Below are 27689 nucleotides of genomic sequence, written 5' to 3'. Positions count from 1 at the left end.
ATAGAGCTAGCTCAACTCTAGTCTAAAACTATTTGTACAAGCTTCTAGAGCTAGTTCAACTCTAGTGTAAAATTATTTGTACTAGGCTATAGAGCTAGTTCAATTCTAGTGTAACATTATTTGAACTAACTTATAGAGCTAGTTCAACTCTAGTGTAAAATTATTTGAACTAGCTTATAGGGCTAGTTCAACTCTCGGGTAAAATTATTTGTAGTAGGCTATAGAGCTAGTTCAACTCTAGTGTAAAATTATTTGAACTAGCTTATACAGCTAGTTCAACTCTAGTGTAAAATTATTGGAACTAGCTTATAGAGCTAGTTCAACTCTAGTCTAAAATTATTTGTACTAGGCTATAGAGCTAGTTCAACTCTGTTGTAAAATTAATTGAACTAGCTTATACAGCTAGTTCAACTCTAGTGTAAAGCTATTTGTACTGGACTATAGAGCTAGTTCAACTCCAGCGTAAAATTATTTGAACTAGCTTATAGAGCTAGTTCAACTCTAGTGTAAATTTATTTGTACTAGACTACAGAGCGAGTTCGACTCTAGTGTAAATTTATTTGTACAAGCTTATAGAGCTAGTTCAACTCTAGTGTAATATTATTTATACTAGGCTATAGAGCTAGTTCAAGTCTAGTGTAAAATTATTTGAACTAGCTTATAGAGCTAGTTCAACTCTAGTGTAAAATTATTTATACAAGCTTATAGAGCTAGTTCAACTCTAGTGTAAAATTATTTGTACTAGGCTATAGAGCTAGTTCAACTCTAGTGTAAAATTATTTGAACTAGCTTATAGAGCTAGTTCAACTCTAGTGTAAGACTATTTGTACTAGGCTATAGAGCTAGTTCATATCTAGTGTAAAATAATTTGAACTACCTTATAGAGCTAGTTCAACTCTAGTGTAAAATTATTTGGAGAAGCTTATAGAGCTAGTTCAACTCTAGTGTAAAATTATTTGTACTAGCCTATAGCGCTAGTTCAACTCTAGTGTAAATTTATTTCAACTAGCTTACAGAGCTAGTTCAACTCTAGTGTAAAATTATTTGAACTTATAGTGCTAGTTCAACTCTAGTGTAAAATTATTTGTACAAGCTTACAGAGTAGTTCAACTCTAGTGTAAAATTATTTGAACTAGCTTATAGAGCTAGCTCAACTCTAGTCTAAAACTATTTGTACAAGCTTCTAGAGCTAGTTCAACTCTAGTGTAAAATTATTTGTACTAGGCTATAGAGCTAGTTCAATTCTAGTGTAAAATTATTTGAACTAACTTATAGAGCTAGTTCAACTCTAGTGTAAAATTATTTGAACTAGCTTATAGAGCTAGTTCAACTCTCGGGTAAAATTATTTGTAGTAGGCTATAGAGCTAGTTCAACTCTAGTGTAAAATTATTTGAACTAGCTTATACAGCTAGTTCAACTCTAGTGTAAAATTATTGGAACTAGCTTATAGAGCTAGTTCAACTCTAGTCTAAAATTATTTGTACTAGGCTATAGAGCTAGTTCAACTCTATTGTAAAATTAATTGAACTAGCTTATACAGCTAGTTCAACTCTAGTGTAAAATTATTTCTACTGGACTATAGAGCTAGTTCAACTCCAGTGTAAAATTATTTGAACTAGCTTATAGAGCTAGTTCACCTCTAGTGTAACTTTATTTGTACTAGACTACAGAGCGAGTTCGACTCTAGTGTAAATTTATTTGTACAAGCTTATAGAGCTAGTTCAACTCTAGTGTAAAATTATTTGTACTAGGCTATAGAGCTAGTTCAAGTCTAGTGTAAAATTATTTGAACTAGCTTATAGAGCTAGTTCAACTCTAGTTTAAAATTATTTATACAAGCTTATAGAGCTAGTTCAACTCTAGTGTAAAATTATTTGTACTAGGCTATAGAGCTAGTTCAACTCTAGTGTAAAACTATTTGAACTAGCTTATCGAGCTAGTTCAACTCTATTCTAAAAATTTTGTACAAGCTTATGGAGCTAGTTCTCCTCTAGTGTAAAATTATTTGTACTAGGCTATAGAGCTAGTTCAACTCTAGTGTAAAATTATTTGAACTGGCTTATAGATCTAGTTCAACTCTAGTGTAAAATCATTTGAACTAGCTTATAGAGCTAGCTCAACTCTGGTGTAAAATTATTTGTACTAGGCTATAGAGCTAGTTCAACTCTATTGTAAAATGATTTGAACTAGCTTATACAGCTAGTTCAACTCTATTGTAAAATTATTTGTACTAGACTATAGAGCTAGTTCAACTCTAGTGTAAAATTATTTGAACTAGCTTATAGAGCTAGTTCAACTGTAGTGTAAATTTATTTGTACTAGACTACAGAGCGAGTTCAACTCCAGTGTAAAATTATTGTTACAAGCTTATAGAGCTAGTTCAACTCTAGTGTAAAATTATTTGTACTAGGCTATAGAGCTTGTTCAACTCTAGTGTAAAATTATTTGAACTAGCTTATAGAGCTAGTTCAACTCTAGTGTAAAATTACTTAGACAAGCTTATAGAGCTAGTTCAACTCTAGTGTAAAATTATTTGTACTAGGCTATACAGCTAGTTCAACTCTAGTGTAAAATTATTTGAACTAGCTTAAAGAGCTAGTTCAACTCTAGTGTAAAACTATTTGTACTAGGCTATAGAGCTAGTTCATATCTAGTGTAAAATTATTTGAACTACCTTATAGAGCTAGTTGAACTCTAGTGTAAAATTATTTGGACAAGCTTATAGAGCTAGTTCAACTCTAGTGTAAAATTATTTGTACTAGCCTATAGCGCTAGTTCAACTCTAGTGTAAATTTATTTCAACTAGCTTACAGAGCTAGTTCAACTCTAGTGTAAAATTATTTGAACTTATAGTGCTAGTTCAACTCTAGTGTAAAATTATTTGAACTAGCTTATAGAGCTAGTTCAACTCTAGTGTTAAATTATTTGTACAAACTTATAGAGCTAGTTCAACTCTAGTGTAAAATTATTTTTACTAGGCTATAGAGCTAGTTAAGCTCTAGTGTAAATTATTTTGAACTAGCTAATAGAGCTAGTTCAACTCTAGTGTAAAATTATTTGAACTAGACTATAGAGCTAGTTCAACTCTAGTGTAAAATTATTTGTACAAGCTTATAGAGCTAGTTCAACTCTAGTGTAAAATTATTTGAACTAGCTTATAGAGCTAGTTCAACTCTAGTCTAAAATTATTTGTACAAGCTTCTAGAGCTAGTTCAATTCTAGTGTAAAATTATTTGTACTAGGCTATAGAGCTAGTTCAATTCTAGTGTAAAATTATTTGGACTAACTTATAGAGCTAGTTCAACTCTAGTGTAAAATTATTTGAACTAGCTTATAGAGCTAGTTCAACTCTCGTGTAAAATTATTTGTAGTAGGCTATAGAGCTAGTTCAACTCTAGTGTAAAATTATTTGAACTAGCTTATACAGCTAGTTCAACTCTAGTGTAAAATTATTGGAACTAGCTTATAGAGCTAGTTCAACTCTAGTGTAAAATTATTTGTACTAGGCTATAGAGCTAGTTCAACTCTAGTGTAAAATTATTTGTACAAGCTTACGAGCTAGTTCAACTCTAGTGTAAAATTATTTGTACTAGGCTATAGAGCTAGTTCAACTCTATTGTAAAATTAATTGAACTAGCTTATACAGCTAGTTCAACTCTAGTGTAAAATTATTTGAACTAGCTTATAGAGCTAGTTCAACTCTAGTTTAAAATTATTTATACAAGCTTATAGAGCTAGTTCAACTCTAGTGTAAAATTATTTGTACTAGGCTATAGAGCTAGTTCAACTCTAGTGTAAAACTATTTGAACTAGCTTATCGAGCTAGTTCAACTCTATTCTAAAAATTTTGTACAAGCTTATGGAGCTAGTTCTCCTCTAGTGTAAAATTATTTGTACTAGGCTATAGAGCTAGTTCAACTCTAGTGTAAAATTATTTGAACTGGCTTATAGATCTAGTTCAACTCTAGTGTAAAATTATTTGAACTAGCTTATAGAGCTAGCTCAACTCTGGTGTAAAATTATTTGTACTAGGCTATAGAGCTAGTTCAACTCTATTGTAAAATGATTTGAACTAGCTTATACAGCTAGTTCAACTCTATTGTAAAATTATTTGTACTAGACTATAGAGCTAGTTCAACTCTAGTGTAAAATTATTTGAACTAGCTTATAGAGCTAGTTCAACTGTAGTGTAAATTTATTTGTACTAGACTACAGAGCGAGTTCAACTCCAGTGTAAAATTATTGTTACAAGCTTATAGAGCTAGTTCAACTCTAGTGTAAAATTATTTGTACTAGGCTATAGAGCTTGTTCAACTCTAGTGTAAAATTATTTGAACTAGCTTATAGAGCTAGTTCAACTCTAGTGTAAAATTATTTAGACAAGCTTATAGAGCTAGTTCAACTCTAGTGTAAAATTATTTGTACTAGGCTATACAGCTAGTTCAACTCTAGTGTAAAATTATTTGAACTAGCTTAAAGAGCTAGTTCAACTCTAGTGTAAAACTATTTGTACTAGGCTATAGAGCTAGTTCATATCTAGTGTAAAATTATTTGAACTACCTTATAGAGCTAGTTGAACTCTAGTGTAAAATTATTTGGACAAGCTTATAGAGCTAGTTCAACTCTAGTGTAAAATTATTTGTACTAGCCTATAGCGCTAGTTCAACTCTAGTGTAAATTTATTTCAACTAGCTTACAGAGCTAGTTCAACTCTAGTGTAAAATTATTTGAACTTATAGTGCTAGTTCAACTCTAGTGTAAAATTATTTGAACTAGCTTATAGAGCTAGTTCAACTCTAGTGTTAAATTATTTGTACAAACTTATAGAGCTAGTTCAACTCTAGTGTAAAATTATTTTTACTAGGCTATAGAGCTAGTTAAGCTCTAGTGTAAATTATTTTGAACTAGCTAATAGAGCTAGTTCAACTCTAGTGTAAAATTATTTGAACTAGGCTATAGAGCTAGTTCAACTCTAGTGTAAAATTATTTGTACAAGCTTATAGAGCTAGTTCAACTCTAGTGTAAAATTATTTGAACTAGCTTATAGAGCTAGTTCAACTCTAGTCTAAAATTATTTGTACAACCTTCTAGAGCTAGTTCTACTCTAGTGTAAAATTATTTGTACTAGGCTATAGAACTAGTTCAACTCTAGTGTAAAATTATTTGAACTAGCTTAAAGAGCTCGTTCAACTCTAGTGTAAAATTATTCGAACTAGCTTATAGAGCTAGTTCAACTCTAGTCTAAAATTATTTGAACTAGCTTATGGAGCTAGTTCAACTCTAGTATAAAATTATTTGTACTAGGCTATAGAGCTAGTTCAACTCTAGTGTAAAATTATTTGTACAAGCTTATAGAGCTAGTTCAACTCTAGTGTAAAATTAATTGAACTAGCTTATAGAGCTAGTTCAACTCTAGTCTAAAATTATTTGTACAAGCTTCTAGAGCTAGTTCAATTCTAGTGTAAAATTATTTGTACTAGGCTATAGAGCTAGTTCAATTCTAGTGTAAAATTATTTGGACTAACTTATAGAGCTAGTTCAACTCTAGTGTAAAATTATTTGAACTAGCTTATAGAGCTAGTTCAACTCTCGTGTAAAATTATTTGTAGTAGGCTATAGAGCTAGTTCAACTCTAGTGTAAAATTATTTGAACTAGCTTATACAGCTAGTTCAACTCTAGTGTAAAATTATTGGAACTAGCTTATAGAGCTAGTTCAACTCTAGTGTAAAATTATTTGTACTAGGCTATAGAGCTAGTTCAACTCTAGTGTAAAATTATTTGTACAAGCTTACAGAGCTAGTTCAACTCTAGTGTAAAATTATTTGTACTAGGCTATAGAGCTAGTTCAACTCTATTGTAAAATTAATTGAACTAGCTTATACAGCTAGTTCAACTCTAGTGTAAAATTATTTGTACTGGACTATAGAGCTAGTTCAACTCCAGTGTAAAATTATTTGAACTAGGTTATAGAGCTAGTTCAACTCTAGTGTAAATTTATTTGTACTAGACTACAGAGCGAGTTCGACTCTAGTGTAAAATAATTTGTACAAGCTTATAGAGCTAGTTCAACTCTAGTGTAAAATTATTTGTACTAGGCTATAGAGCTAGTTCAAGCCTAGTGTAAAATTATTTGAACTAGCTTATAGAGCTAGTTCAACTCTAGTGTAAAATTATTTATACAAGCTTATAGAGCTAGTTCAACTCTAGTGTAAAATTATTTATACTAGGCTATAGAGCTAGTTCAACTCTAGTCTAAAATTTTTGTACAAGCTTTTGGAGATAGTTCACCTCTAGTGTAAAATTATTTGTACTAGGCTATAGAGCTAGTTCAACTCTAGTGTAAAATTATTTGAACTAGCTTACAGATCTAGTTCAACTCTAGTGTAAAATTATTTGAACTAGCTTATAGAGCTAGCTCAACCCTGCTGTAAAATTATTTGTACTAGGCTATAGAGCTAGCTCAACTCTATTGTAAAATTATTTGAACTAGCTTATACAGCTAGTTCAACTCTAGTGTAAAATTATTTGTACTAGACTATAGAGCTAGTTCAACTCTAGTGTAAAATTATTTGAACTAGCTTATAGAGCTAGTTCAACTCTAGTGTAAATTTATTTGTACTAGACTACAGAGCGAGTTCAACTCCAGTGTAAAATTATTTGTACAAGCTTATAGAGCTAGTTCAACTCTAGTGTAAAATTATTTGTACTAGGCTATACAGCTTGTTCAACTCTAGTGTAAATTTATTTGAACTAGCTTATAGAGCTAGTTCAACTCTAGTGTAAAATCATATATAAAACCCTGGGAATCATGCTACAGTAACTCCCTGTGATTAAGCTAATCATGTTGCTAAACATGGCTTGATCACATTTGAATCACCTTCCTTTTCTAACTCCTAGTTCAAACTTCAAATATAATTAAAGTGAAAAATAAAAGTTTTCAAAAACTCAAACAAAAATGTTCTGTGGGTGCTAAATAATACACTGGCAATTATGGTGGAGAAAACTCCTTTTTATAAAATGCCTAAATACTTTAAATGAAATATAACAGAAAAGGAAATAAACAAATAAAAGGAAAACAGAAAACAAAACAGAACAGAAAAGGAAAAAAAGGAGAAGGCCCGTTCCCCCACTGCACCCCGGCCCAAACTGGGCCGCCACCCCCGAACCCCCCCCCCCCCGGCCCAGTCGCCCCAGCCCACTCCCCCCCCCCCCCCGCGTCCCCTTCCCTGTTCCCCCGATCGGGTCGGAACAGGGGCGCGCGCTCCCGCCCGACCACCTCGCCGGCACCGACGCCGGAGAGGATAAGGGCGCCAGCGGCCCCCGCCCCCTCGGGCCTCTCTCCCACTCACCCCGCTCATTCCCTCGGCCTCTGCGCCTCTCCCCCTGCCAGATCCACCTCTCTCTCCCCTTCGATCTCCTCTGCCCGCGCGTGCTTGCCGCCGTTCACCGTCGAACTCGCGGCCACCGTGCCCCGATCGCCCCGACGACGTGCCCGAACGACTTCCCGCCGTCGACTACGTCGACTACGTCCTCGGGAACGAGTCGAGCGCCTCTGCACCGGCCTCCCCGAGCTCGTCTTCAACCTTCGGCCGCCGTCGTTCGTCGCCGATTCCGGCTACCCCGCGCCCTCCCCGAGCTCACTACCACTCCCTACAGCCTCGCAGTGAGCCTCTCCTTCTCCTCCCCCTCTCCGTTAGCTCGCTCGCGCTCCGTAGCTGCTCCCCCACGCGCGCCCGAACGCCACGCCGCGGAGCTCGCCGCCGGCGTGTCTCCGGTGACCAAATGGTCATGGCCGTAGGCCCGGTAGCCCGACCGCACCGTGTCGCGCCCGCCTAGGTAGTTAGTTCGGCCGTTCGCGCGCTCTAACGCAGCTTCCGTCGGGCACCCGTAGCACCTCGCCGCCGGCGAGCTCGTAGCGGTCGTCCCCGGCCGTTTCAGCCCCTCCGACCACCGCCATTGGACGCGCGACGTCGAGCCGCGTTGAACGCGCCCAGCCCCGCCCCCGCAAACCCACTGTGGGTGAAACCCGCGCCCCTCCCGCGCGCGCCGCCGTGCGTTTTGGTCGCCGGCGTTGCTCCGGAGCCGGCCGCCGACGTGGCAGGCCTGGGGCCACCCCAGTGCCCCTGCCAGTGGCCCCCACGGGCCCAAGTTGACTGGGTTGACCCAGTCAACTGCTGACTGGGCAGGCCCAGTCACTGACATGCGGGCCCCGCCGCAAAAATAAAAGAAAAAGAAAATGTTTTATAAATAAAAATAATTATTTTAACTAATCACTCACTGACATGTGGGGCCCACCCCTCTAATTATACTGTTAGATTAGTTTAAATAGATATTAGAATAACAGAGACTGACATGTGGGTCCCACTGGACCCACCTGTCTGGTTTGACTGGTCAGCCGACCTGTTGACTTGCTGACGTCAGCATTGCCTCATGCTGACGTCATAATTCATTTTTCTTAATATAAATAATTCCAGAAATTCAAATAAACTTTGAAAATTCATATCTTTTAAACCGTAACTCGGATGAAAATGTTTTCTATATGAAAGTTGCTCAGAACGACGAGACGAATCCGGATACGCAGTCCGTTCGTCCACCACACCTCCCTAACCTATCGAACTAGCAACTTTCCCCCTCCGGTCCGTCTGTCCAAAAACGCGTAACATCGGGAATACCTCCCGGATGTTCCCCCCCCTTCACCGATACCACCTGCTGTCGCGTTAGGACACCCCTAGCACCGCTCATTGTCATGTCACGCATCGTCATGCTTATGTTTGCATTGTATTTACTGTTTCTTCCCCCTCTTCTCTCCGGTAGACTACGAGACCGACACTGCTGCTGCCCAGTTCGACTACGGAGTCGACGACCCCTCCTACTTGCCAGAGCAACCAGGCAAGCCCCCCCTTGATCACCAGATATCGCCTACTCTTCTCTATACTGCTTGCATTAGAGTAGTGTAGCATGTTACTGCTTTCCGATAATCCTATCCTGATGCATAGCCTGTCATTGTTTCTACAATTGTTACCCTTACCTGCTATCCTACTGCTTAGTATAGGATGCTAGTGTTTCATCAGTGGCCCTACACTCTTGTCCGTCTGCCATGCTATACTACTGGGCCGTGATCACTTCGGGAGGTGATCACGGGTATATACTATATACATTATATACATGACACATGTGGTGACTAAAGTCGGGTCGGCTCGTTGAGTACCCGCAAGTGATTCTGATGAGGGGGCTGAAAGGACAGGTGGCTCCACCCCGGTAGAGGTGGGCCTGGGTTCCTGACAGCCCCCGACTGTTACTTTATGGCGGAGCGACAGGGCAGGTTGAGACCGCCTAGGTGAGAGGTGGGCCTGGCCCTGGTCGGCGTTCGCAGATAAACAACACGCTTAACGAGTTCTGGGTATTTGATCTGAGTCTGGCCATTTGGTCTATACGCACTAACCATCTACGTGGGAGTAGTTATGGGTATCCCGACGTCGTGGTATCAGCCGAAGCTCTTTTGACGTCAGCGACTGAGTGGCGCGCGCCGCATTGGACCGTAAGCTCGCGCTTGTATTAAGGGGGCTAGGTCTGCTTCCGGCCGCGTACGCAACGTGCAGGTGTGCATAGGGCGATGGGCCCAGACCCCTGCGCGCATAGGTTTAGACCGGCGTGCTGACCTCTTTGTTGAGCCTAGGTGGGGCTGCGACGTGTTGATCTTACGAGGCCGGGCATGACCCAGAAAAGTGTGTCCGGCCAAATGGGATCGAGCGTGTTGGGTTATGTGGTGCACCCCTGCAGGGAAGTTTATCTATTCGAATAGCCGTGTCCCTCGGTAAAAGGACGACCCGGAGTTGTACCTTGACCTTATGACAACTAGAACTTGATACTGAATAAAATACACCCTTCCAAGTGCCAGATACAACCCGGTGATCGCTCTCTAACAGGGCGACGAGGAGGGGATCGCCGGGTAGGATTATGCTATGCGATGCTACTTGGAGGACTTCAATCTACTCTCTTCTACATGCTGCAAGATGGAGATGTCCAGAAGCGTAGTCTTCGACAGGACTAGCTATCCCCCTTTTAATTCTGGCATTCTGCAGTTCAGTCCACTGATATGCCCCTTTACACATATACCCATGCATATGTAGTGTAGCTCCTTGCTTGCGAGTACTTTGGATGAGTACTCACGGTTGCTTCTCTCCCTCTTTCCCCCCTTCCTATCTATCTGATTGTCGCAACCAGATATTGGAGTCCAGGAGCCAGACGCCACCGTCGACGATGACACCTACGACACTGGAGGTGCCTACTACTACGTGCAGGCCGCTGACGACGACCAGGAGTAGTTAGGAGGTCCCAGGCAGGAGGCCTACGCCTCGTTCGATGTGTATCCCTGTTTGTGCTAGCCTTCTTAAGGCAAACTTGTTTACCTTATGTCTGTGTTCAGATATTGTTGCTTCCGCTAACTCGTCTATGATCGAGCACTTGTATTCGAGCCCTCGAGGCCCCTGGCTTGTATTATAATGCTTGTATGACTTATTTATGTTTTAGAGTTGTGTTGTGATATCTTCCCGTGAGTCCCTGATCTTGATCGTACACATTTGCGTGCATGTTTAGTGTACGGTCAAATCGGGGGCGTCACAAGTTGGTATCAGAGCCGACTGCCTGTAGGAATCCCCCTATCCACACTCCTTGGCCGAAGTCGAGTCTAGACATTACAAAACATTTTACTAACATGGTTGTGTGTCTTACGGGCCCACGTCGCCATTGGGTAGTACTAGGATCTTTTACTCCTCGACCTTTACTCTGGGACTCTGAACTCTCTTCTACTCGGGTTAAACGAATTTACTAACTCTAACACTAGGATCCCGTGACCACATTCACCCCAAAGTTGGATAAGCCATAGTTGTTTCTTAGAGTAGTATTTTGAACAATACACACACTGGCATTTGACTCCTTTGAAACGTCTTTTGCTTTCAGATGGAACCCATGAGGCAGGTCGTTCGCCACACGATGGCCATTGGTGCCTCGGGATCACCTGCGGTGCAAGCTGAGATGATGACCTATCTGGGTTATCGCTGGCACCCTGAGTACACCGTCTACGAGGAGTACCAGGATTTTAACCAGGAGCAGTACCGTGCCATCGTCCACCTCTACTCTCGGGAGTACGACTCCACTACTGTGCTGCACACCGCACATGGTGTTGGTGTGACCATCGATATGGCTGTCCATGATGCTGCCTATGCTGCTCTGACATGTCTTCGTGGAGAGTATCAGGAGTTGGACACCTCCCCTTTCAGGCACATTACTATCGCCTCTGATGTTGGTGCGGAGGGATACTATACTGCTGCCTACTCCACTGTCACCCGAGAGCCCTTCTACCATCAGCACCTGGTTCTGCATGCTGATGGGCTGGATCGAGCTAACCGAGCTCTTCGCCACGAGATGTACACCACCCGGCAGCACCTTTTCCGTGCTCTGACGTTGCTGCACCCCTTTGTCCGGTCTGGACAGGTACCGCGTACTGCGATCTACCCAGCCAGGACCGTGATGCCCCACGGTGTCGGTTGGCCAGAGGTGGGAGGCTACTCTCCCGCACTTGGTCCTCTTCTGCCACCTGAGCGTCGGGCTCTACACCTGAGTATCCGCGGCCCCCAGTCTGCTGACGTGGAGGGCTATCCGTTGCCTCACTACCAGCTGTCGGGCTACGATTACCTCCACAGTACCTCTTGGGACTGATGTAGGCTTGTTTGTAGTGTTAAAGGCATTCGCCGCGAGCCTGTGTGCCGCCTATGATGTTTTAGTCTATGTACTGAACTCTGTGTACTGAACTCTATGCATGACCCCTTTTGTAAGCTATGCCGACTACTATGTAGTAGCTATCGTGCTCCTTTCATTATGCATGTTTCATCATGAATGATTCTTGTCATTGCAAATTTTCTAAATGCTGAACTACCCCTGTTATATATTAGCAGGATGGTTAGACCAGGTGGTCGTGGTCGTGGTGGCGATGCCCCACCACCACCTGAGTACATGGCTGGTATGATCCAACAGTTTGAACTGAACCGCCAATTCATGGAAAATATGATGGCTCAGTTTCCTCACCCCAATTTGAACCAACAGCCAGCTCAAGTGACTCTTCAAGATTTCATACGCCTCAACCCAACCATCTACCGCAGCTCAACTCAGCCTCTGGATGCTGATGACTGGCTCCGTGACATCACCTATGAGATGGAGTCTGCTGATGTAGCCCCTGCCAGCTATGTCAATTTTGCTTCCTTCTTCTTGAAGGGACCCGCAGCTCAATGGTGGGACAGCCACAGGCGTACTCTGCCAGCTGGAACAATCATCACCTGGCCAGACTTCCAAGCTGCTTTCCGTGCCCGCTTCATTCCTCAAGGAGTCATGGACCGGAAGAAGCGTGAGTTCCGCAACCTCACCCAAGGCAACAAATCTGTCGAAGCTTATCAGCGGGAGTTTCTGGACTTGTCCCGCTATGCTGAAGAAGACATTGCAACTGATGAACGCAGATAGGAGAAGTTCCGTGATGGCCTTCAAGCTGACATCAAGCTCGCACTTCTAGTGCATGACTTTGCTGATTTCGCCACCTTGGTGAACAAGGCCATCAATGTCGAAACTGGTCTGCAGGAATACCAGAGCTCTCACAGGCGCAACCGTGACACGGGCTCATCTTCGGGTTCGCCCGCACAGAAGCGTAAGATATGGATCCCGAACATCACGTACCATCCAAATGCCTCTGCCCCTAGGCAGACCTATGCTGCACCTCGTCTGCCTCCACCACCATCTAGGCAGACAAGACTTCCAGCTCCACCATCCCAAGCTCCGGTTCCCACTCCCAATAATGGTCTGTGCTACAAGTGTGGACAACCCGGTCACCGTGCCAGGGACTGCCATCAGAATCAGAATCAACTTGCCCTTCCAGCAACGGGCCGTGGTAACAACCAGCCCCGCAGCAACAATGCTAAGCCTTATGGCCGTGCTCATGCCAACCACGTTGATCTCAACGAAGCTCAAGACCAGCCTGCTACTGTGATGGGTACACTCCTCGTAAATTCAGTACCAGCATCCGTTTTATTTGATACAGGTGCATCGCATTCATTCATGTCAGAAGATTTTGCATACAAGCACGACGTTAAATTTGAGGAGATGAACACCTCTGTATTGGTCAAAACCCCCGTGGGACAGTGTCAAACCTCCTTGGTTGGCATCGATGTCCCCGTGGAAATCGAAGGGCTGGAATTCTATGCCTCTCCCATTATCCTGAAGTCGTCTAACATCGACCTCATTTTGGGTATGGATTGGTTGAAAGCGCATACTGTTTCTATAGTTTGCGCCACTAAGACCGTCCATCTGCTACACCCTTCTGATGAAATAGTTGCTTACCAAGCTCATCTGGTGCAAAATGCCGAGGCAAGGCTTTACGCATTGAATGCCTTGAACGCTGCACCACTCGAGGGCATTGAAAACATTCCCGTCGTGCGTGAATTCCTCGACGTCTTCCCTGAAGAACTTCCGGGGATTCCCCCTGCTAGAGCTGTCGAATTCATCATCGACTTGAAACCAGGCACCACTCCCATAGCCAAGCGACCCTACAAAATGCCGCCGCATGAACTCCTTGAGCTTAACGAGGAAATCGACAAGTCTCTTCGCAAAGGATTCATTCGCCCAAGTTGCTCTCCTTGGGGAGCACCTTCTCTCTTTGTCAAGAAGAAGGATGGGACTAACCGATTGGTTCAAGACTACCATCCTATAAACCAAGCTACCATTCAGAATAAATACCCTCTTCCTCGGATCAATGATCTGTATGATCAACTGGCGGGTTCGTCAGTGTTCTCTAAGCTCGACTTGAGGTTGGGCTACCACCAGATCCGTGTTCGCGAAGAGGATATCCCAAAGACCGCCTTCATGACTCGCTATGGTTCATACGAGTACACCGTCATGTCTTTCGGTTTAACCAATGCTCCAGCCACCTTCTCTCGTCTGATGAACTACATATTCATGGATTACCTCGACAAGTTCGTCGTGGTTTATCTGGATGATATCCTGATATTCTCCAAGAACGAAGAAGAACATGCTGAACATCTTCGACTTGTGCTGGAAAAGCTACGAGAACATCAACTATATGCCAAGTTCTCCAAATGTGAATTCTGGCTACCGGAGGTAACCTATCTTGGGCATGTCATCTCTAAGGATGGTATTGCCGTCAACCCCGAGCGAGTTCAGGCTATTCTTGATTGGACCCCTCCCAAGAACGTTAAGCAAGTCAGAAGTTTTCTCGGTCTCGCCAGCTATTGCCGTCGATTTGTCGAGAACTTCTCCAAGATCGCCAGGCCTCTGACTAACCTGTTGCATAAGGGTGTCAAGTTCCAATGGACAGACAAATGTCAGGAAAGTTTCCAGGCACTCAAAGACAAGTTGACCTCTGCTCCAGTTCTAGCTCCACCTGATACTAAGAAGGACTTCATCATCTACTGCGACGCTTCCCGTCAAGGATTAGGCTGTGTCCTAATGCAAGACCGCAAGTGATTGCTTATGCCTCTCGACAATTGCGCCCTCACGAAGAGAACTACCCAGTTCATGACCTCGAACTTGCTGCAGTCATTCATGCGCTGAAGCAGTGGCGACATTACCTTCTCGGTAATCGTTGCGAGATCTTCACTGACCACCAAAGTCTGAAGTATCTGTTTACTCAGCCAGATCTGAACCTCCGCCAGCAGAGATGGATGGAGCTTGTTGCAGACTTTGACTTGGGTATTTCCTATACGCCAGGCAAGGCTAATGTAATGGCTGATGCCTTGAGCCGCAAGTCTTACTGCAACCACCTTCAGGTTCACAAAGTTCAGCCCTCGCTTGTTGAGGAATTCAGGAAGCTGAACCTCCATATTGTTCCTCCGGGTGCACTCATTCCCCCTCCTAAGGAGTTTGGCAAGGTGAACCTCCACGTTGTTACCCAGGGTTCTCTCAATACCCTAGTTGCTAAACCAGATCTCGAGGACAGCATCAAAAGGCTACAACAGTATGACTCTGAAGCCTACAAGATTAAGCGCTACCTCGCAGAAGGAAAGCCCTCATTCTTCACCATTGCTGAAGATGGCACCCTATACTTCAAGGGCCGCCTAGTGGTGCCATGTGCAGAGAAAAACCTGGATATGACACAGGAAGTTATGAAAGAAGCTCATGATATGCCTCTGTGTATCCATCCTGGTAGTACAAAGATGTATCAAGACATCCGACAGAGATTCTGGTGGTCTAATATGAAGCAAGACATTGCTCGTTATGTTGCTAAGTGTGACGTTTGCCGTCGTATCAAAGCAGAACATCAAAGGCCTGCTGGAACTCTACAACCTATCTCTATTCCTGAATGGAAATGGGACCATGTTGAGATGGACTTCGTCACTGGATTTCCCAAATCACAGAAAGGTAATGATGCTATTCTTGTCGTCATTGACCGGCTTTCCAAAGTTGCACATTTCCTGGCAGTCAAAGAAACGATCACTGCTAGCCAGTTGGCAACGCTCTATATGTCCAGGATTGTTTCACTCCACGGTATTCCATTGGTTATCAGTTCAGACCGTGGTAGCTTATTCACTTCAAGATTCTGGGCAAGTTTCCAAGAAGCTATGGGAACTCATCTGTCATTCAGTACTGCGTTTCATCCTCAATCGCAAGGACAAGTTGAACGCGTCAACCAAGTTCTCGAAGACATGCTTCGAGCTTGCGTTATTTCCTTCGGCAAGAAATGGGAGGAATCTCTCCCGTATGCTGAGTTCTCTTATAATAATAGCTATCAAGCTAGTCTGAAGATGGCCCCCTTCGAAGTGTTATATGGACGAAAGTGCCGAACCCCTCTGAACTGGTCAGAAACTGGGGAACGTCCACTCTTCGGTCCGGATATTATTCAAGATGCCGAAGAACAAGTCCGCATTATTCGCGAGAATCTCAAGACTGCTCAGTCACGTTAGAAGAGTCAGTATGACCGTCATCATAAAGACATGGTCTATCAACCTGGCGAAAAGGCTTATCTTCGAGTCACACCTATGAAGGGTGCTCACCGCTTCGGGATCAAGGGCAAACTAGCTCCTCGCTATATTGGCCCATTCACTATCCTCGAAAGGCGTGGAAAAGTGGCATACCAACTGGAACTACCGCCGAACCTTTCTCAGGTTCACGATGTGTTCCATGTGTCACAGCTCCGCCGTTGCTTCAAGGATCCAATCCGAGCTGTGGATCATGAAGTGCTCGAATTGCAGCAAGACCTCTCCTATAAGGAGCATCCGGTCCACATTCTCGACCAAGCTGAACGCCGCACACGTCAGAAGGCGATCAAGTTTCTCAAAGTCCAGTGGTCGCACCATTCTGAAGATGAGGCCACTTGGGAACGAGAGGATCGTCTGCGCGAAGAATACCCCGCACTGTTTCCTTCTACCTCCTAAATCTCGGGACGAGATTTCTTGTAGTGGAGGAGATTTGTAACACCCTGGGAATCATGCTAAAGTAACTCCCTGTGATTAAGCTAATCATGTTGCTAAACATGGCTTGATCACATTTGAATCACCTTCCTTTTCTAACTCCTAGTTCAAACTTCAAATATAATTAAAGTGAAAAATAAAAGTTTTCAAAAACTCAAACAAAAATGTTCTGTGGGTGCTAAATAATACACTGGCAATTATGGTGGAGAAAACTCCTTTTTATAAAATGCCTAAATACTTTAAATGAAATATAACAGAAAAGGAAATAAACAAATAAAAGGAAAACAGAAAACAAAACAGAACAGAAAAGGAAAAAAAGGAGAAGGCCCGTTCCCCCACTGCACCCCGGCCCAAACTGGGCCGCCACCCCCGAACCCCCCCGGCCCGGTCGCCCCAGCCCACTCTCCCCCCCCCCCCCCCGCGTCCCCTTCCCTGTTCCCCCGACCGGGTCGGAACAGGGGCGCGCGCTCCCGCCCGACCACCTCGCCGGCACCGACGCCGGAGAGGATAAGGGCGCCAGCGGCCCCCGCCCCCTCGGGCCTCTCTCCCACTCACCCCGCTCACTCCCTCGGCCTCTGCGCCTCTCCCCCCGCCAGATCCACCTCTCTCTCCCCTTCGATCTCCTCTGCCCGCGCGTGCTCGCCGCCGTTCACCGTCGAACTCGCGGCCACCATGCCCCGATCGCCCCGACGACGTGCCCGAACGACTTCCCGCCGTCGACTACGTCGACTACGCCCTCGGGAACGAGTCGAGCGCCTCTGCACCGGCCTCCCCGAGCTCGTCTTCAACCTTCGCCCGCCGTCGTTCGTCGCCGATTCCGGCTACCCCGCGCCCTCCCCGAGCTCACTGCCACTCCCTACAGCCTCGCAGTGAGCCTCTCCTTCTCCTCCCCCTCTCCGTTAGCTCGCTCGCGCTCCGTAGCTGCTCCCCCACGCGCGCCCGAACGCCACGCCGCGGAGCTCGCCGCCGGCGTGTCTCCGGTGACCAAATGGTCACGGCCGTAGGCCCGCTAGCCCGACCGCACCGTGCCGCGCCCGCCTAGGTAGTTAGTTCGGCCGTTCGCGCGCTCTAACGCAGCTTCCGTCGGGCACCCGTAGCACCTCGCCGCCGGCGAGCTCGTAGCGGTCGTCCCCGGCCGTTTCAGCCCCTCCGACCACCGCCGTTGGACGCGCGACGTCGAGCCGCGTCGAACGCGCCCAGCCCCGCCCCCGCAAACCCACTGTGGGTGAAACCCGCGCCCCTCCCGCGCGCGCCGCCGTGCGTTTTGGTCGCCGGCGTTGCTCCGGAGCCGGCCGCCGACGTGGCAGGCCTGGGGCCACCCCAGTGCCCCTGCCAGTGGCCCCCACGGGCCCCAGTTGACTGGGTTGACCCAGTCAACTGCTGACTGGGCAGGCCCAGTCACTGACATGCGGGCCCCGCCGCAAAAATAAAAGAAAAAGAAAATGTTTTATAAATAAAAATAATTATTTTAACTAATCACTCACTGACATGTGGGGCCCACCCCTCTAATTATACTGTTAGATTAGTTTAAATAGATATTAGAATAACAGAGACTGACATGTGGGTCCCACTGGACCCACCTGTCTGGTTTGACTGGTCAGCCGACCTGTTGACTTGCTGACGTCAGCATTGCCTCATGCTGACGTCATAATTCATTTTCTTAATATAAATAATTCCAGAAATTCAAATAAACTTTGAAAATTCATATCTTTTAAACCGTAACTCGGATGAAAATGTTTTCTATATGAAAGTTGCTCAGAACGACGAGACGAATCCGGATACGCAGTCCGTTCGTCCACCACACCTCCCTAACCTATCGAACTAGCAACTTTCCCCCTCCGGTCCGTCTGTCCAAAAACGCGTATCATCGGGAATACCTCCCGGATGTTCCCCCCCTTCACCGATACCACCTGCTGTCGCGTTAGGACACCCCTAGCACCGCTCATTGTCATGTCACGCATCGTCATGCTTATGTTTGCATTGTATTTACTGTTTCTTCCCCCTCTTCTCTCCGGTAGACTACGAGACCGACACTGCTGCTGCCCAGTTCGACTACGGAGTCGACGACCCCTCCTACTTGCCAGAGCAACCAGGCAAGCCCCCCCTTGATCACCAGATATCGCCTACTCTTCTCTATACTGCTTGCATTAGAGTAGTGTAGCATGTTACTGCTTTCCGATAATCCTATCCTGATGCATAGCCTGTCATTGTTTCTACAATTGTTACCCTTACCTGCTATCCTACTGCTTAGTATAGGATGCTAGTGTTTCATCACTGGCCCTACACTCTTGTCCGTCTGCCATGCTATACTACTGGGCCGTGATCACTTCGGGAGGTGATCACGGGTATATACTATATACATTATATCCATGACTCATGTGGTGACTAAAGTCGGGTCGGCTCGTTGAGTACCCGCAAGTGATTCTGATGAGGGGGCTGAAAGGACAGGTGGCTCCACCCCGGTAGAGGTGGGCCTGGGTTCCTGACAGCCCCCGACTGTTACTTTATGGCGGAGCGACAGGACAGGTTGAGACCGCCTAGGTGAGAGGTGGGCCTGGCCCTGGTCGGCGTTCGCAGATAAACAACACGCTTAACGAGTTCTGGGTATTTGATCTGAGTCTGGCCATTTGGTCTATACGCACTAACCATCTACGTGGGAGTAGTTATGGGTATCCCGACGTCGTGGTATCAGCCGAAGCTCTTTTGACGTCAGCGACTAAGTGGCGCGCGCCGCATTGGACCGTAAGCTCGCGCTTGTATTAAGGGGGCTAGGTCTGCTTCCGGCCGCGTACGCAACGTGCAGGTGTGCATAGGGCGATGGGCCCAGACCCCTGCGCGCATAGGTTTAGACCGGCGTGCTGACCTCTCTGTTGAGCCGAGGTGGGGCTGCGACGTGTTGATCTTACGAGGCCGGGCATGACCCAGAAAAGTGTGTCCGGCCAAATGGGATCGAGCGTGTTGGGTTATGTGGTGCACCCCTGCAGGGAAGTTTATCTATTCGAATAGTCGTGTCCCTCGGTAAAAGGACGACCCGGAGTTGTACCTTGACCTTATGACAACTAGAACTGGATACTGAATAAAATACACCCTTCCAAGTGCCAGATACAACCCGGTGATCGCTCTCTAACAGGGCGACGAGGAGGGGATCGCCGGGTAGGATTATGCTATGCGATGCTACTTGGAGGACTTCAATCTACTCTCTTCTACATGCTGCAAGATGGAGATGTCCAGAAGCGTAGTCTTCGACAGGACTAGCTATCCCCCTTTTAATTCTGGCATTCTGCAGTTCAGTCCACTGATATGCCCCTTTACACATATACCCATGCATATGTAGTGTAGCTCCTTGCTTGCGAGTACTTTGGATGAGTACTCACGGTTGCTTCTCTCCCTCTTTCCCCCCCTTCCTATCTATCTGATTGTCGCAACCAGATATTGGAGTCCAGGAGCCAGACGCCACCGTCGACGACGACACCTACGACACTGGAGGTGCCTACTACTACGTGCAGGCCGCTGACGACGACCAGGAGTAGTTAGGAGGTCCCAGGCAGGAGGCCTACGCCTCGTTTGATCTGTATCCCTGTTTGTGCTAGCCTTCTTAAGGCAAACTTGTTTACCTTATGTCTGTGTTCAGGTATTGTTGCTTCCGCTAACTCGTCTATGATCGAGCACTTGTATTCGAGCCCTCGAGGCCCCTGGCTTGTATTATAATGCTTGTATGACTTATTTATGTTTTAGAGTTGTGTTGTGATATCTTCCCGTGACTCCCTGATCTTGATCGTACACATTTGCGTGCATGTTTAGTGTACGGTCAAATCAGGGGCGTCACAGCTAGTTCAACTCTAGTGTAAAATTATTTGGACAAACTTATAGAGCTAGTTCAACTCTAGTGTAAAATTATTTGGACTAGCCTATAGCCCTAGTTCAACTCTAGTGTAAATTTATTTCAACTAGCTTACAGAGCTAGTTCAACTCTAGTGTAAAATTATTTTAACTTATAGTGCTAGTTCAACTCTAGTGTAAAATTAATTGAACTAGCTTATACAGCTAGTTCAACTCTAGTGTAAAACTATTTGTACTAGGCTATAGAGCTAGTTCATATCTAGTATAAAATAATTTGAACTACCTTATAGAGCTAGTTCAACTCTAGTGTAAAATTACTTGTACTAGCCTATAGGGCTAGTTCAACTCTAGTGTAAATTTATTTCAACTAGCTTACAGAGCTAGTTCAAATCTAGTGTAAAATTATTTGAACTTATAGTGCTAGTTCAACTCTAGTATAAAATTATTTGAACTAGCTTATAGAGCTAGTTCATCTCTAGTGTTAAATTATTTGTACAAACTTATAGAGCTAGTTCAACTCTAGTGTAAAATTATTTTTACTAGGCTATAGAGCTAGTTAAGCTCTAGTGTAAATTTTTTTGAACTAGCTAATAGAGCTAGTTCAACTCTAGTGTAAAATTATTTGTACAAGCTTATAGAGCTAGTTCAACTCTAGTGTAAAATTATTTGAACTAGGCTATAGAGCTAGTTCAACTCTAGTGTAAAATTATTTGTACAAGCTTATAGAGCTAGTTCCACTCTTGTGTAAAATTATTTGTACTAGGCTATAGAGCTAGTTCAAGTCTAGTGTAAAATTATTTGAACTAGCTTATAGAGCTAGTTCAACTCTAGTGTAAAATTATTTATACAAGCTTATAGAGCTAATTCAACTCTAGTGTAAAATTATTTGTACTAGGCTATAGAGGTAGTTCAACTCTAGTGTAAAATTATTTGAACTAGCTTATAGAGCTAGTTCAACTCTAGTGTAAAATTATATGAACTAGCTGATAGAGCTAGCTCAACTCTGGTGTAAAATTATTTGTCCTAGGCTATAGATCTAGTTGAACTCTATTGTAAAATTATTTGAACTAGCTTATACAGCTAGTTCAACTCTAGTGTAAAATTATTTGTACTAGACTATAGAGTTACTTCAACTCTACTGTAAAATTATTTGAACTAGCTTATAGAGCTAGTTCAACTCTAGTGTAAAATTATCTATACAAGCTTATAGAGCTAGTTCAACTCTAGTGTAAAATTATTTGTACTAGGCTATAGAGCTAGTTCAACTATAGTGTAAAATTATTTGAACTAGCTTATAGAGCTAGTTCAACTCTAGTGTAAAACTATTTGTACTAAGCTATAGAGCTAGTTCATATCTAGTGTAAAATTATTTGAACTAGCTTATAGAGCTAGTTCAACTCTAGTGTAAAATTATTTGGACAAGCCTATAGAGCTAGTTCAACTCTAGTGTAAAATTATTTGTACTAGCCTATAGCGCTAGTTCAACTCTAGTGTAAATTTATTTCAACTAGCTTACAGAGCTAGTTCAACTCTAGTGTAAAATTATTTGAACTTATAGTGCTAGTTAAACTCTAGTGTAAAATTATTTGAACTAGCTTATACAGCTAGTTCAACTCTAGTGTAAAATTTATTGAACTAGCTTATAGAGCTAGTTCAACTCTAGTCTAAAATTATTTGTACAAGCTTACAGAGCTAGTTCAACTCTAGTGTAAAATTATTTATACTAGGATATAGAGCTAGTTCAACTCTAGTGTAAAATTATTTGAACGAGCTTATAGAGCTAGTTCATCTCTAGTGTAAAATTATTTGTACTAGGCTATAGAACTAGTTCAACTCTAGTGTAAAATTATTTGAACTAGCTTATAGAGCTAGTTCAACTCTAGTGTAAAATTATTTGAACTAGCTTATAGAGCTAGCTCAACTCTGGTGTAAAATTATTTGTACTAGACTATAGAGCTAGTTCAACTCTATTGTAAAATTATTTGAACTAGCTTATACAGCTAGTTCAACTCTAGTGTAAAATTATTAGTACTAGACTATAGAGCTAGTTCAACTCTAGTGTAAAATTATTTGAACTACCTTATAGAGCTAGTTCAACTCTAGTGTAAAATTATTTGAACTAGCTTATAGAGCTAGTTCAACTCTTGTGTAAAATTATTTGAACTAGCTTATAGAGCTAGTTCAACTCTAGTGTAAAATTATTTGTACTAGGCTATAGAGCTAGTTCAACTCTAGTGTAAAATTATTTGAACTAGCTTATAGAGCTAGTTCAACTCTAGTGTAAAATTATTTGTACTAGACTATAGAGCTAGTTCAACTCTAGTGTAAAATTATTTGAACTACCTTATAGAGCTAGTTCAACTCTAGTGTAAAATTATTTGAACTAGCTTATAGAGCTAGTTCAACTCTCGTGTAAAATTATTTGAACTAGCTTATCGAGCTAGTTCAACTCTAGTGTAAAATTATTTGTACTAGGCTATAGAGCTAGTTCAACTCTAGTGTAAAATTATTTGAACTAGCTTATAGAGCCAGTTCAACTCTAGTGTAAAATTATTTGTACTAGACTATAGAGCTAGTTCAACTCTAGTGTTAAATTATTTGTACATACTTATAGAGCTACTTCAACTCTAGTGTAAAATTATTTATACTAGGCTAGAGCTAGTTAAACTCTAGTGTAAAAATTTTTGAACTAGCTAATAGAGCTAGTTCAACTCTAGTGTAAAATTATTTGTACAAGCTTATAGAGCTAGTTCAACTCTAGTGTAAAATTATTTGAACTAGGCTATAGAGCTAGTTCAACTCTAGTGTAAAATTATTTGTACAAGCTTATAGAGCTAGTTTAACTCTAGTGTAAAATTATTTGAACTAGCTTATAGAGCTAGTTCAACTCTAGTGTAAATTTATTTGTACTCGACTACAGAGCGAGTTCAACTCCAGTGTAAAATTATTTGTACAAGCTTATAGAGCTAGTTCAACTCTAGTGTAAAATTATTTGTACTAGGCTATAGAACTAGTTCAACTCTAGTGTAAAATTATTTGAACTAGCTTATAGAGCTAGTTCAACTCTAGTGTAAAATTATTTATACAAGCATATAGAGTTAGTTCAACTCTAGTGTAAAATTATTTGTACTAGGCTATAGAGCTAGTTCAACTCTAGTGTAAAATTATTTGAACTAGCTTATAGAGCTAGTTCAACTGTAGTGTAAAACTATTTGTACTAGGCTATAGAGCTAGTTCATATCTAGTATAAAATAACATGAACTACCTTATAGAGCTAGTTCAACTCTAGTGTAAAATTATTTGGACAAGCTTATAGAGCTAGTTCAACTCTAGTGTAAAATTATTTGTACTTATAGTGCTAGTTCAACTCTAGTGTAAAATTATTTGAACTAGCTTATAGAGCTAGTTCAACTCTAGTGTTAAATTATTTGTACAAACTTATAGAGCTAGTTCAACTCTAGTGTAAAATTATTTGAACTAGCTTATAGAGCTAGTTCAACTCTCGTGTAAAATTATTTGAACTAGCTTATCGAGCTAGTTCAACTCTAGTGTAAAATTATTTGTACTAGGCTATAGAGCTAGTTCAACTCTAGTGTAAAATTATTTGAACTAGCTTATAGAGCCAGTTCAACTCTAGTGTAAAATTATTTGTACTAGAATATAGAGCTAGTTCAACTCTAGTGTTAAATTATTTGTACGAACTTATAGAGCTACTTCAACTCTAGTGTAAAATTATTTATACTAGGCTAGAGCTAGTTAAACTCTAGTGTAAAATTTTTTGAACTAGCTAATAGAGCTAGTTCAACTCTAGTGTAAAATTATTTGTACAAGCTTATAGAGCTAGTTCAACTCTAGTGTAAAATTATTTGAACTAGGCTATAGAGCTAGTTCAACTCTAGTGTAAAATTATTTGTACAAGCTTATAGAGCTAGTTTAACTCTAGTGTTAAATTATTTGAACTAGCTTATAGAGCTAGTTCAACTCTAGTGTAAATTTATTTGTACTCGACTACAGAGCGAGTTCAACTCCAGTGTAAAATTATTTGTACAAGCTTATAGAGCTAGTTCAACTCTAGTGTAAAATTATTTGTACTAGGCTATAGAACTAGTTCAACTCTAGTGTAAAATTATTGGAACTAGCTTATAGAGCTAGTTCAACTCTAGTGTAAAATTATTTATACAAGCATATAGAGTTAGTTCAACTCTAGTGTAAAATTATTTGTACTAGGCTATAGAGCTAGTTCAACTCTAGTGTAAAATTATTTGAACTAGCTTATAGAGCTAGTTCAACTGTAGTGTAAAACTATTTGTACTAGGCTATAGAGCTAGTTCATATCTAGTATAAAATAACATGAACTACCTTATAGAGCTAGTTCAACTCTAGTGTAAAACTATTTGGACAAGCTTATAGAGCTAGTTCAACTCTAATGTAAAATTATTTGTACTAGCCTATAGCGCTAGTTCAACTCTAGTGTAAATTTATTTCAACTAGCTTACAGAGCTAGTTCAACTCTAGTGTAAAATTATTTGAACTTATAGTGCTAGTTAAACTCTAGTGTAAAATTATTTGAACTAGCTTATACAGCTAGTTCAACTCTAGTGTAAAATTTATTGAACTAGCTTATAGAGCTAGTTCAACTCTAGTCTAAAATTATTTGTACAAGCTTACAGAGCTAGTTCAACTCTAGTGTAAAATTATTTATACTAGGATATAGAGCTAGTTCAACTCTAGTGTAAAATTATTTGAACGAGCTTATAGAGCTAGTTCATCTCTAGTGTAAAATTATTTGTACTAGGCTATAGAACTAGTTCAACTCTAGTGTAAAATTATTTGAACTAGCTTATAGAGCTAGTTCAACTCTAGTGTAAAATTATTTGAACTAGCTTATAGAGCTAGCTCAACTCTGGTGTAAAATTATTTGTACTAGACTATAGAGCTAGTTCAACTCTATTGTAAAATTATTTGAACTAGCTTATACAGCTAGTTCAACTCTAGTGTAAAATTATTAGTACTAGACTATAGAGCTAGTTCAACTCTAGTGTAAAATTATTTGAACTACCTTATAGAGCTAGTTCAACTCTAGTGTAAAATTATTTGAACTAGCTTATAGAGCTAGTTCAACTCTTGTGTAAAATTATTTGAACTAGCTTATAGAGCTAGTTCAACTCTAGTGTAAAATTATTTGTACTAGGCTATAGAGCTAGTTCAACTCTAGTGTAAAATTATTTGAACTAGCTTATAGAGCTAGTTCAACTCTAGTGTAAAATTATTTGTACTAGACTATAGAGCTAGTTCAACTCTAGTGTAAAATTATTTGTACTAGCCTATAGCGCTAGTTCAACTCTAGTGTAAATTTATTTCAACTAGCTTACAGAGCTAGTTCAACTCTAGTGTAAAATTATTTGAACTTATAGTGCTAGTTAAACTCTAGTGTAAAATTATTTGAACTAGCTTATACAGCTAGTTCAACTCTAGTGTAAAATTTATTGAACTAGCTTATAGAGCTAGTTCAACTCTAGTCTAAAATTATTTGTACAAGCTTACAGAGCTAGTTCAACTCTAGTGTAAAATTATTTATACTAGGATATAGAGCTAGTTCAACTCTAGTGTAAAATTATTTGAACGAGCTTATAGAGCTAGTTCATCTCTAGTGTAAAATTATTTGTACTAGGCTATAGAACTAGTTCAACTCTAGTGTAAAATTATTTGAACTAGCTTATAGAGCTAGTTCAACTCTAGTGTAAAATTATTTGAACTAGCTTATAGAGCTAGCTCAACTCTGGTGTAAAATTATTTGTACTAGACTATAGAGCTAGTTCAACTCTATTGTAAAATTATTTGAACTAGCTTATACAGCTAGTTCAACTCTAGTGTAAAATTATTAGTACTAGACTATAGAGCTAGTTCAACTCTAGTGTAAAATTATTTGAACTACCTTATAGAGCTAGTTCAACTCTAGTGTAAAATTATTTGAACTAGCTTATAGAGCTAGTTCAACTCTTGTGTAAAATTATTTGAACTAGCTTATAGAGCTAGTTCAACTCTAGTGTAAAATTATTTGTACTAGGCTATAGAGCTAGTTCAACTCTAGTGTAAAATTATTTGAACTACCTTATAGAGCTAGTTCAACTCTAGTGTAAAATTATTTGAACTAGCTTATAGAGCTAGTTCAACTCTCGTGTAAAATTATTTGAACTAGCTTATCGAGCTAGTTCAACTCTAGTGTAAAATTATTTGTACTAGGCTATAGAGCTAGTTCAACTCTAGTGTAAAATTATTTGAACTAGCTTATAGAGCCAGTTCAACTCTAGTGTAAAATTATTTGTACTAGACTATAGAGCTAGTTCAACTCTAGTGTTAAATTATTTGTACAAACTTATAGAGCTACTTCAACTCTAGTGTAAAATTATTTATACTAGGCTAGAGCTAGTTAAACTCTAGTGTAAAAATTTTTGAACTAGCTAATAGAGCTAGTTCAACTCTAGTGTAAAATTATTTGTACAAGCTTATAGAGCTAGTTCAACTCTAGTGTAAAATTATTTGAACTAGGCTATAGAGCTAGTTCAACTCTAGTGTAAAATTATTTGTACAAGCTTATAGAGCTAGTTTAACTCTAGTGTAAAATTATTTGAACTAGCTTATAGAGCTAGTTCAACTCTAGTGTAAATTTATTTGTACTCGACTACAGAGCGAGTTCAACTCCAGTGTAAAATTATTTGTACAAGCTTATAGAGCTAGTTCAACTCTAGTGTAAAATTATTTGTACTAGGCTATAGAACTAGTTCAACTCTAGTGTAAAATTATTTGAACTAGCTTATAGAGCTAGTTCAACTCTAGTGTAAAATTATTTATACAAGCATATAGAGTTAGTTCAACTCTAGTGTAAAATTATTTGTACTAGGCTATAGAGCTAGTTCAACTCTAGTGTAAAATTATTTGAACTAGCTTATAGAGCTAGTTCAACTGTAGTGTAAAACTATTTGTACTAGGCTATAGAGCTAGTTCATATCTAGTATAAAATAACATGAACTACCTTATAGAGCTAGTTCAACTCTAGTGTAAAATTATTTGGACAAGCTTATAGAGCTAGTTCAACTCTAGTGTAAAATTATTTGTACTTATAGTGCTAGTTCAACTCTAGTGTAAAATTATTTGAACTAGCTTATAGAGCTAGTTCAACTCTAGTGTTAAATTATTTGTACAAACTTATAGAGCTAGTTCAACTCTAGTGTAAAATTATTTGAACTAGCTTATAGAGCTAGTTCAACTCTCGTGTAAAATTATTTGAACTAGCTTATCGAGCTAGTTCAACTCTAGTGTAAAATTATTTGTACTAGGCTATAGAGCTAGTTCAACTCTAGTGTAAAATTATTTGAAC

This window comes from Aegilops tauschii, chromosome 5 (genome assembly GCF_002575655.3).
Source record: "Aegilops tauschii subsp. strangulata cultivar AL8/78 chromosome 5, Aet v6.0, whole genome shotgun sequence".
Classification (NCBI taxonomy): Eukaryota; Viridiplantae; Streptophyta; class Magnoliopsida; order Poales; family Poaceae; genus Aegilops; species Aegilops tauschii.
This window is presented reverse-complemented; position numbering follows the sequence as displayed.